Below are 10,739 nucleotides of genomic sequence, written 5' to 3' on the forward strand. Positions count from 1 at the left end.
GGAGAGGTGAGGGTTTAGCTCCAGAACAATTTTTAAAATGGAATCATACGCAAATTTCTAAGACATTAAAACAGCCTGAGGGTTGGGTTCTGAGTCATCAAGTCATTGGAACAGTTTGTATAACTCGGGAAGGGAGAAAATACACTGAAGTGGTGGGTACTCCTTGCCTATCTACTTTAGTAGTAAATTCAGACAATAACACAAAGACCTGGCGACCCAAGAGTCCTACTGGATATTGGGGAATAGAGAAAGAAATGGATTGTGAGTGGAATAACCAAACTGATTTGTGCTGGCATAACAGTCCTGGAGCTAATCCTTACCAATCTATAAAAGATTTAAAATTTTATTGGGAACAACCAGAAAACACAGAAAACAGATGGAAAGCCCCTGATGGAATATATTGGATCTGTGGGCAACGAGCATACAGTGAACTATCCCAAAAGTGGGAAGGAACTTGTACCTTAGGAGTTCTACGACCCTCCTTCTTTGTCATACCAAGGTCTAAGGGCAATATACTAGGAACACCACTTTATGAAACCTTACAAAGAAAGAAAAGAGAACTAAACCTCGACTTTCCAATGGCAGGAGGAAACAAAAAATGGAAAGATGAAGAATGGCCTGCAGAAAGTATTATAGCACATTATGAACCTGCTGATTGGGCTCAGGATGGGTCTTGGGGATATAGAACTCAAATTTACCTGTTAAATTGGTTGATAAGGCTCCAGGCAGTGGTGGAAGTCATCTCAAACCATAGGGCAGATGATTTAAAGTTGTTGGCCAAACAGCATTCACAAATGTGAGCATTTGCACATCAAAGGAGAATTGCCCTAGATTATCTGCTGGCAGAAGAAGGAGGAGTTTGTGGGAGGTTTAATGAATCTGAGTGCTGTGTGGAAATAGATGATCACGGGGAAGCCATCACAAAACTTGCTGATGAAATTAAAAGAGTGGCACATGTACCAGTTCAAAAACTGAATTCTATCCTGAAAGCTGATTGGTGGGATAAACTCTTTGGGGGTGTGTGGTGGAAAAAATTGGGATTCATGCTATTATGTTCTGGTTTAGGAATATTGTTTCTGCCTTGCATGATACCCTGTCTAATTAGACTAATCCACTCAGTAATTCAAGGAATGCAACTTACAGCCATGCCCATGGATCCAGAATCAACAGCAAGAAGAAAACTGAATTTCTTGATGGTACTGAAAACACAATCCACTTGCACTCGAGGGAGAGAGATCGAGAAAATAGTGACTGAATGCAAAAAGAATACCCTGGCACGAGAAATGTTAATAAAATTTGAGAAGGAGTGTGAAGAGCTGAACGCAGCATGAGAAATATGAGAAAAATTGGAGGCTACTAAGAAGGAACATAGAGAATACCAAGCAACAACTTTGTAGAGCACGAATCAATATGATAAAAAAGAGAAATGGGGTGTCAGGAAAATTAATCCACAAACACCAGAGGTTTATGTCCAAAAAGGAGACAGAGGAGTCCTTTTTCCTTTATTCGAATAAAGGGAGAGGCCATGGGACATTCCCCTGGGATCTCTCCAATTTTTGGAGGATGCAGCCTCCTTTTTATCCTATTTTCCCGGCCGCATTTCCCTCTCTCTTTCCCCATTGGCTGAGGTACTTGAGAGGCACAGACATCCCGGAACGCCTGATACCTGAAATTCCCCTCTAATGTATAACCCTCCCTTTTAACTTTTAATTCTTATAGAATTCATAGTTTTCCCCCCGTTGCTTGTTTCATCTTTCGATATCCAATTTCATTTATCAGCAGCCCTACAGTTTGTTTGTAAAGGCAAATATCTCTTTCCATTCATCAATCAGTGGAATCCATCCCATTGTTTCTTTTATCTCTCAGTGTTAGCCTTATCTATAGGCTGATCCACAACTCATTTGTAAAGACAAATTTAACATTCCTCTCAGGGGGAATTGTGATTAATGTGATTTGTGCTAATTAAATTCTAAGTATAATATCAAAATTGTATTTAGATCAATAGAAGACAATTGTTACAGAGTGAGGGGGGAGATGGGTGAGACAGGGCAAAGGACATCTTCCAGATGTTGGGAGTTGAAGAAGGAGGTTGGAAGGGAATAGTAGAAGGACGTAGGTCTGATAGGCAGCATCGAGAAATAAAAGTTTCGACCTTGAAATGGGCAAAATTGAGATGATTCCAGGCATGGAACTTAATTTTATTGTGGGAACCTATGCTTAGTTATATAACCCAAGCTTAGGGCGCTTGTGCTACCTGCAAGGTTACACAGCAAACACTGATGAAGAGGATGAGCCTTCATCAGAAATAAGACCCTCAAAAGGAAGAGAGACCCCTAACCATTAGTAGAGCATGCACCAAACAACACAGTGATGTAGATTTTAGAAATACAAACTAGGAGTAGTTTTCTAGAAACTTCTGTAGCCTATAGTATATAAGTGGGATTGTTAGCCTGGATGCTTTGGTACAAGAGGAAGGGCGAGCCCCTCCCTGTACCCCTGGTCGGTTTTGCTTATGCTTTATATGAACCTCAATTATACTAAATCACTTACTCTTAAATTTTACATATCCTGAAATATATGTATCCTATACTTTGATTGTATTCATCTCAAACACTTTCAGTGTATAAATGTATAAAAATTACTATCTAAAATTTGCTGCTAAATTTAATCTTGTTGTTTCATAAATTGGATAAATAGAATAACATTCATAACCCTTCCTTCCTTCCTTCCTTCCTTCCTTCCTTCCTTCCTTCCTTCCTTCCTTCCTTCCTTCCTTCCTTCCTTCCTTCCTTCCTCCCTTCCTCCCTTCCTTCCACCCTTCCTTCCTTCTCCCTACCGAATGATCCTCCATCACTGACCAGGATCCCCAAAAAATGCTCCCAGCTGCGAGGCTGACAAAGCTCCAGGAGCCTTTGGACACCTCTCCCAGGGATGCACAGCCTCCCCTTGTTGGGCTGTCTGTGCAGGGCAGGGCCCTGGACTCCATGATCCCACCGGGTCCCTCCCAGCTCAGCCCCTCCCGCAATTCTCACCCTTTGCCTCAGCCTTTGTGTCCTTGAGAGGAGCTGGCAGAGCTGTTGGGGCCGGGCCAGGAGCAGGGCACCCCAACATTCCCCTCTCTGGGACACGGCAGCTGTGGCAGCCCCAGCGTTCCCCTGTCTGTGACACCACAGCCCTGGCAGCCCCAACCTTCCATCCCTGGAGACGCTCCATGGCAGCTTCCAGTCAACGCAAGGCACCGGCCACGGAGCACCCCCAGCCTGGCCTGATGGGGATTCCTCTGCACACAGCTCGGGCAAGGCCCCCCTGGACACCTTCACTGTGCCACACACAAGTGTCACACACAGCTACAGAGCTCTGCCCACAGCTGCCAGGAGAAGCTGATTAAAAAATAAAACAACATTTAATATTATAAACCTCAATAATCAAACCCATCCAAGAAAACAAACAAATCCAACAACAACAAAAACAAAACCAAAAACCACTAGAGAAGGAGAACATCTCCCCCCCAGTAGACCCGTTCCATCCTTCACTCAGTACACCTGCACACACACAGGGGCTGAGACTGCAAAAAAAGAGAATTCCTTGAATACATTTGCAGGAAAAGCAGGTTTAGGACAGGCTCTCAGTTCCGACTGTTCTCAGCAGATTGAAAACGGCCCCATTGGCACCTGCAGGGCCCTTGCAAATGACAAGTGCCACACCCTCAGCCCATGGGGGAGAAAAGGGCTCTGAATTGCCCACCCTGGCATGGAAACCCTGTTCCCAGGCTGCTGCACACACAGGATTCTTCTGGATGAATCCAGAAAGCTGAGGCTCTGCTCTGGCTCCTCCATGTCCTAAAGCTGCCTGACAGAAGAAATTGAGGGTGGGCTCCAGCAGCACAATCCCTGCTGGCCCAGGGCACAGTGCCAGGAAGGTCTCTGCGTGCCCAGCCTTTGCTCCAGCCAAGAAAAGCTCCCGGCACAGGCTCACCTTTCCTGCTCAGCCACAACCCCCGAGTGCCCCAGCAGCAGGAAACTGACGGCTCTGGGCGGCACCGATGCTGGCAAACGCCAGACCTGGGCACTGCCAGCGTCAACAATCTGCTGGATCTGCAGTGCTGGCACCCACAAATCACCAGATCTGAGCAGTGCTGGTGCTGGAACCGGGGAATTGCCGAGTTTTGGCTTTCTGTGCATGCAAATTGCTGGACTTGGGATGTGCTGGTGTTGGGATGGATAATAATTTGACAGGAAAGTCTCAGAGATATGTATGTATGTGATAAATGTGATTCCTGCTAACTAAATTGTAACTATATTAGCAAAATTGTACTCACATCAATAGAAAATAATTGTTACAAAGCCAAAAAAAAGGAAATGAGTGAGACAAAGCAGATGGAATCCTCCAGATGTTGGAAGGGAGTAGTAGAAGGACGTAGGTCTGATGAGCAGCATCTAGAAATAGAAAGACTCGACCTTGGAATGGGCCAAAATGGGATGATTCCAGGCATGGGATTTAATCAGAGCCTTATTATGGAAAACATCTGCTCAGTTACACAGGGCACCTGTGCTACCTGCAGGTCACACCTCGGTCATTGATGAAGATGATGAGCCTTCATCAGAAATAAGACCCTCAAAAGGATGAGAGACCCCCTAACCCATTAGTAGAGCATGTCCCATACACATAGTGATGTTGATTTTAGGAATAGAAACTAGGAGGAGTTTTTTAGAAACTTCTGTATTAATATGTATTAGCATATAGTATATAAGTGGGATTTTTGGCTTGATTGTTCAGTACGTGAGGAAGGGCGAGCCCCTCCCCGTAGCCTCGGTTGTTTTTGCTTATGCTTTATAGGAACCTCAATTATACTAAATTACTCACTGCCAAATTTTGTATATATTTAGATATACGTATCCAATATATTTTGATAGTATTCATTTATATACAACTGTTGCTATTAAAAAAATTGCAGCAAAATTTAACCTTGTTTTCTGATAAATTGTACAAATAGAACGACATTCATGACAGAGAGAAGCATTTCCAGAGTGATCTTGGTGCTGAATGTCTCCTTAGGAGCTCTGGGCACAGAGAAGAATGAGCCCCTTGCTGGCTGGCCCTGTTTGGACAACCTGCTCCTCACCCCCATCATAACTGTGTCATGATATCACCCGCCTTTGACTGACAACCCAAAATAGAAAACAAAATTAAATTTCTTTTTCAATTAAAAATGTTCTTAAATATTAAAATATAATTATATTTTTCTTATTTATAATAGTACTATTCTATATTTTTATACACACATTTTTATATTTATAATAAAACTCTTTACATTATTAGTAACTAAAAAAATTACTGACCAATGGTTCTAAGTAACACAATTCCCTTCATTAATTAAATAATCTCTCCTGGTTATTTATTTCTCCCTCTTTATGATAATTTGTAATATTTGACAATTTGTAATATTTGCAGTCATTTGGTCACCTTTATTATCATCTTTTTCTCAGACAGGGTCCAGGAGGTCACTTCGGGTCCAGGGAGACATTTCTGGGGCACATTTGCGGCAATTTTGGGTCTGGGGAAAGAATTTAGAAGGAAGTGGAGGACGGGAGGACACTTGGGAGCGTCAAGTGGGCACTAACAGAGACCTTAGAGATGCTGAGGGAAAGTCTGGGCTTCGGATGTTACCTGGCTGTTTCAGGGAGGCCCTTGGCGGTCAGGGAGGGGAATCTGGGGCCATTCGGGGTCCGGACGGGCACTCGGGGGCTCTAACGGGGCTCTCCGGGGCGCGGGGGGTGATGGGAGTTGTAGGCGCAGGTATAGTAAGGTTTAATGGAGCCGTGGAGCATCACGGGAGTTGTAGGCGCAGCCGCAGTGTCTCTCAGTGGAGTGCAAGGCATTAGGGGGGTTGAAGTCATGGTTAGAATGGCGTTTTGCCGGGACAGCGGAGCATGATGGGAGCTGTAGTCCCGGAAGTTGTTCTTACGGAGAGTTTGGGGGTCTAGGAAGGCATTTAGGGGACAGTTTTCCCTCTGAGTGGCGGCTTCAGGTCCTCAGCGGGGAACATATACGGGTCAAGAGAACTTGGGGAGAGCCTGCGGAGCTCTAACCGGGCTCTTTAGGGCGCGGGTCAGGACAGGAGTTTTCGGCGCGGGACGGGATTATGAGGTCCTGCGAGCTCGCGGGGAATGGCAGGAGATGAATTCCCAGAAATAGCTGTAAGGAGAGCATTCAGGGGATCTGGGGACGTTTTTGGGGGGTCTCGAATGAGCCCTGAGGGGGCAATTACGGATCCTCCAGGGTCCGGGGGCACGTATGGGACAGATGGGGAGCGGATACCGGGGGGGGGGAAGGGGGGGGGGGTGTCTGTTGGGCGCAGGGCATGATGGGTGTTGTAGTCCCGGCTCCAATGGGGCTCTATGGGGCCGCGGGGCATGACGGGAGTTAGAGGCAGAAAGGAAAGATGGCGCCGAGTGCAGACACCGCTCCTAAAGAATCGATCCCGAGAGCGGAACCACCTTGGTGGCACCTTGGGCTTTGCACACACCTGAGGAGTGTGTCTGTATTCAATGGGGAAAAATAGGAGTTTTAGCTTGTTTTGAGAAAAAACAAAACAAAACAAATCTCCCCTTTGCCTGAGTCCAGGCAGTCTTCCAAGCAAAGCAGGTCCCAGGTGAGTGAGGACAGACAGGATAGGGTTGGGGAATGTGCAGCAAGGTTGTCCACACTGGGTCAGCCCTCAAGCCACAGCTTCTGTGAGCAGGCCAGACCTCCTGAGGAGAGACCCTGGATCAATATCAACCAAAGAATGCTGCAATCACCTCTGCTCTAAAGAGAACACTAATAAAATGCGCTCTTTAAAGTAGCAATGTGTATTTCTAAGAGTCTCTTTAAAATATTTCTCCATAACTGCAGAAGGAAAACTTCCTAATGAGCTGCATTAGACCAGAGGGAAATCAAGGCAGAGCCATGGTTTGTTAGGAAACCTCTCAAGAGTTCAGTCAGAACTGAACTCCAAAGTTTCCTAAAGTTTTAATGGTTCCAACCGAGGGACACAACTGAGAAAGTGTCCCCAGGTTCCAGTTAGAGCAGACAACTGGAGAGATTGATGAAAAGTGGAGACAAAGAGAAGCCAAGTCTTGGTGCCCTGGAGCACAGCAGGGTCTGTGCCACCAAGGGCTGGGAGGAGACACCTTGTCCTGAGCCACTGGGGCCTCCTGGCACAGCCCCAGCAAGGCTGGCCACTGTCACCCCTTGTCCTGCCCTCAGCATCCCCCCACATCCCAGTGGCCTCAGGGATGTGCTGGGACAAGTCCCTGGGGAGCCTTGGTCAGGAATGGCCCTGGGGGCTCCTTCATGCTCCCAGGGACTGCAGGTTTTTCAGAGGACTTTGGGTTTTGCTTTTTCCTTGGAGTCTGTGAGAGCTTTGTGCAATCATGGCCTCCAATTATCTGCTTTAATTAGTCCCTTGAGAGCCTTTGTCAGTAACAACACTCAGTGGGGCTTATTAATGCTTCAAGGTACTCAGTTTTTTTAAGGTACTCTGAGTTTCCCTTTTGGCACCAACTCTTTTAGTAGTTTATGCAATCATGGCTCCAATTATCTACTTTCATGAGTCCCTTGAGAGCTTTGTATTGACACTCAGTGGGGCTCATTAATATTTTGTGATACTCAAGGTTGCAAAGGTTCTTTGGATTTTTCTTTCTTCTCTAACTCTCTGAGAGGTTTTTGGGTAATCCTGGCATCCAGTTCTCTCCTCCAAGGAGTCCATGAGGAGCCTGTGTTGGGGATGGACCTCAGTGAGACCCATTAATGCTTTGAGACACTTTTGGTTTTTCTTCTGCCTTGGACTCCTGGAAAGTTTTGTGCAATCTCCTCTCAGGCCCTGAGGTTCAAGGGCTCAGCACCAATTGCACCACGGGGCTCCTTTGGATCAAACAAGTCCTGACAAACCATGGCTCTGCCTTGATTTCCCTCTGGTCTGGTGAAGTTCATTCTACTGCAATTATGGAAAAATAATTCAAAGAGATTCTTAGAAATACACATTCCTATTTTAAAGAGTCTGTTTTATTTCTATTCTCTTTATGGAAGCATTTTGTGGTTGATATTCATCCAGAGTTTCCTCAGGAGGTCTGGCCTGCTCACAGAAGCTGTGCCTTGAGGCCTGACCCAGTGTGGACAACCTTGCTCCACATTCCCCAACCCCATCCTGTCTGTCCTCACTCACCTGGCACCTGATTTGCTTGGAGAACTGACTGCAATCAGGTAAACAGGAGTTTTTCCTTTTTTCTATTTTTGAAGCAATCTAAAACTCCAAACTTTCCCCTTTGAAAACAGTCACACTCCTCAGGAGTGTGCAAAGCTTAAGGTGCCACCCAGGATGTTCCACTTCATCCAAGGCAGAACCCTGCAAGGAATGTTTGAGATCTTAGGACTCCTTGGTTCCCTGAGGCCTTGCAGTGTCACCAAGGTCCCTTGGTTCCATGAGGTTCTGCACTGTCACAGTGGAGATTTGGGTCCATGGGTCCCCACGGTGTCACAATGCTCTTTTTGGTTCCATGAGGCCTTGATCTGTCACAATGGACTTTTGATTTCTTGAGGTTCTGTACTCAATAATGATCTCTGGAGTTCCAAAGTGTCACAGTAAACCCTTGGTTCCATGAGGTTCATTGGTGTCACCATGGTCTCCTTGGTTCCAGGAGCCATCACAATGTCACAACAGACCCTTGGATCCATGAGGTTCCTGCAGCAGGACTTCCCCTATGGCCCAGCAGAGCTCATCTGTTCTGTCCATCAGCTGGGCCATCACTCAGGGCATCTTCCCCCTCTCAGGAATTGCTGAGATAACCCAGGCTGGACATCTGTCCTGTCCTGAGTTCTCTCTGGTGCCAGGGAGGTGGAATTCCCAGCTGGCCATGAACATCTGGCCTTTAGAGCAGCCTGAAGGGAGATGAGCCTTGAATTTCTGAGTGACACACACTTCACTTTACAAACTATAAAAGCCACACAAAACTTTCACCAAGCAGAAATCTTCTGCATAGTCCCTGCAAACGGGTAGGGCTTCTCCCCCAGGTCTGGATGCATCTTTGTGGTTCCTTTTCTGGAAGCTGAGTGAAAGGGCTCCATGTGTACTCCCTCATCAGTTTGGTGGTAAGTTCCATTGACTCCTGATCTCTGCTATTTCTTCACTAGCTGTAATGTAGGGAATTTTATTGTGCACTGTGTTTGTATCTACCTGTACTTCTTTTATTTATCCTGTGCAGTAAGTAGTCCATTTAAAGTCTCTTGTCTGTTAATCTTGAGTCTATTCAGTAAATAATTCATTTTATAATAGGCCTCATCAGCCATTCTAAAGAATGAGAACAAGAGCAATTTGGGGTGCAGGTCACCTGAAACAGAGTTACTAGAAACCTGAGCATAAAGCAGGACTTCCACTCCATTCAAAACATATTTTATTTAAAAACAAAAAGAGTGAATATCTTTTTTACCATTTATTCTTTTCCAGTTTATGGATTTATATCAACAATCTCCAGCTATATTGATCCCCAGCACCTCCTAATGCAGTCTGAACAGATATGAAATCAAGACCCTTCATGGCTGACAATCAATCACACTTTGTCCTTGCCCCTACCCCACCATTTCCCCCATCCAACTCCCAGGACTCAGAGCAGCCTTGTGCAAATCTGAGCTTTCTCTCCATGCTTTGAAGCAAATACCAAATGGTTAAGAGCTTAGCTGAGGGATAGAAGCTTTACATATAATGATTACAGTAAAAGCATATAGAAAGTGATTCTATGGGGTCCTGCACTGTCACATGAACCCTTAGCTCCATGGGCCCTGCAGTGTCACAAGGGTCTCCTTGGTTCAGGGGTGCCTGTGGCAGGACGTCCACCCACCCCTACCACAGACAGTCAGTGCATAAAGAGATAACCCGGGCTGAGAGACCCAGCAAGGGATCATCTCTGGGGCCAAAAGGGCTCAGGCCTCAGCTCAGAATCAACATCTTAGTCTGGGGAGCAGATGTGGGAAGAGAGAAAAGAAATATTCTTGACTGAGAGACACTGTTATACAAACTAAAAGACATATGAATTATCACAGAAGCAGAAGCCACCACATGCACACCCTGAAGTTGTAAAGGGCTTCTTCTTGTAGTTTGCACACAGATTCCACGGGTACTTCACTGGGGATTGAGGGAAAGGATCTCTATTTGAGACTTCACCAACAATTGGATGGTAAGATACAATGAATCCTAAGTTATAATATATCTTTGCTAGCTGTAATATTAAGAGGTACCTTTAACCTTGTGCTGTATATACCTGGTAGAAGTCTCTTTATGTCCTTATTTCTGTGTAGTATTAGTTTAAGTCTTATGTCTGTTAGTTTTCTGTCTATTAAATAAAGAATTCATTCTATAATAGACTGAATCAGCCTTTATTAAAGATATTGCAAATGAGTGAGTTTTTGGGTGCTGACCACCTCAATAAAGACACTGCCTTCTGCCAGAGGCCTGGGCAAAGGGCAGGGACTTATCTAAACCCCCACAATTGCCCCTCGTAACCGTGCCACACAGTGCCACAATTGCCCCTTGGCCTGGCAAGCCACTGTAGTGTCAGAATGGACTCCTCGGTTCCTTGGGGCTGCAAAGTGTCACAAATGGCCCCTTTGTTCAATAAGATCTGTTGTGTCACAGATTATGATTCCATAAGGCTCTGCAATGTAACAACAGACCATTGGTTCCACTAGGGTCCCCTTGGTTTCAC

General features: G+C 45.6%; 1 long non-coding RNA gene across 1 annotated transcript; it reads right to left on the bottom strand.

Annotated features, from left to right (window-relative positions):
• Positions 1–3,258: 3,258 nt before the first annotated feature.
• LOC148218845 (uncharacterized) lies at positions 3,259–5,558 on the bottom strand. Its single transcript, XR_015800072.1, has 3 exons — positions 5,464–5,558; positions 4,319–4,436; positions 3,259–3,380 (listed from the first exon to the last, which is right to left on the bottom strand). It is a non-coding gene; the product is annotated as an uncharacterized LOC148218845 (long non-coding RNA).
• Between the last annotated feature and the right edge of the window lie 5,181 nt (positions 5,559–10,739).

This window comes from Sturnus vulgaris, unplaced genomic scaffold (genome assembly GCF_052056855.1).
Source record: "Sturnus vulgaris isolate bStuVul1 unplaced genomic scaffold, bStuVul1.hap1 Scaffold_157, whole genome shotgun sequence".
Classification (NCBI taxonomy): domain Eukaryota; kingdom Metazoa; phylum Chordata; class Aves; order Passeriformes; family Sturnidae; genus Sturnus; species Sturnus vulgaris.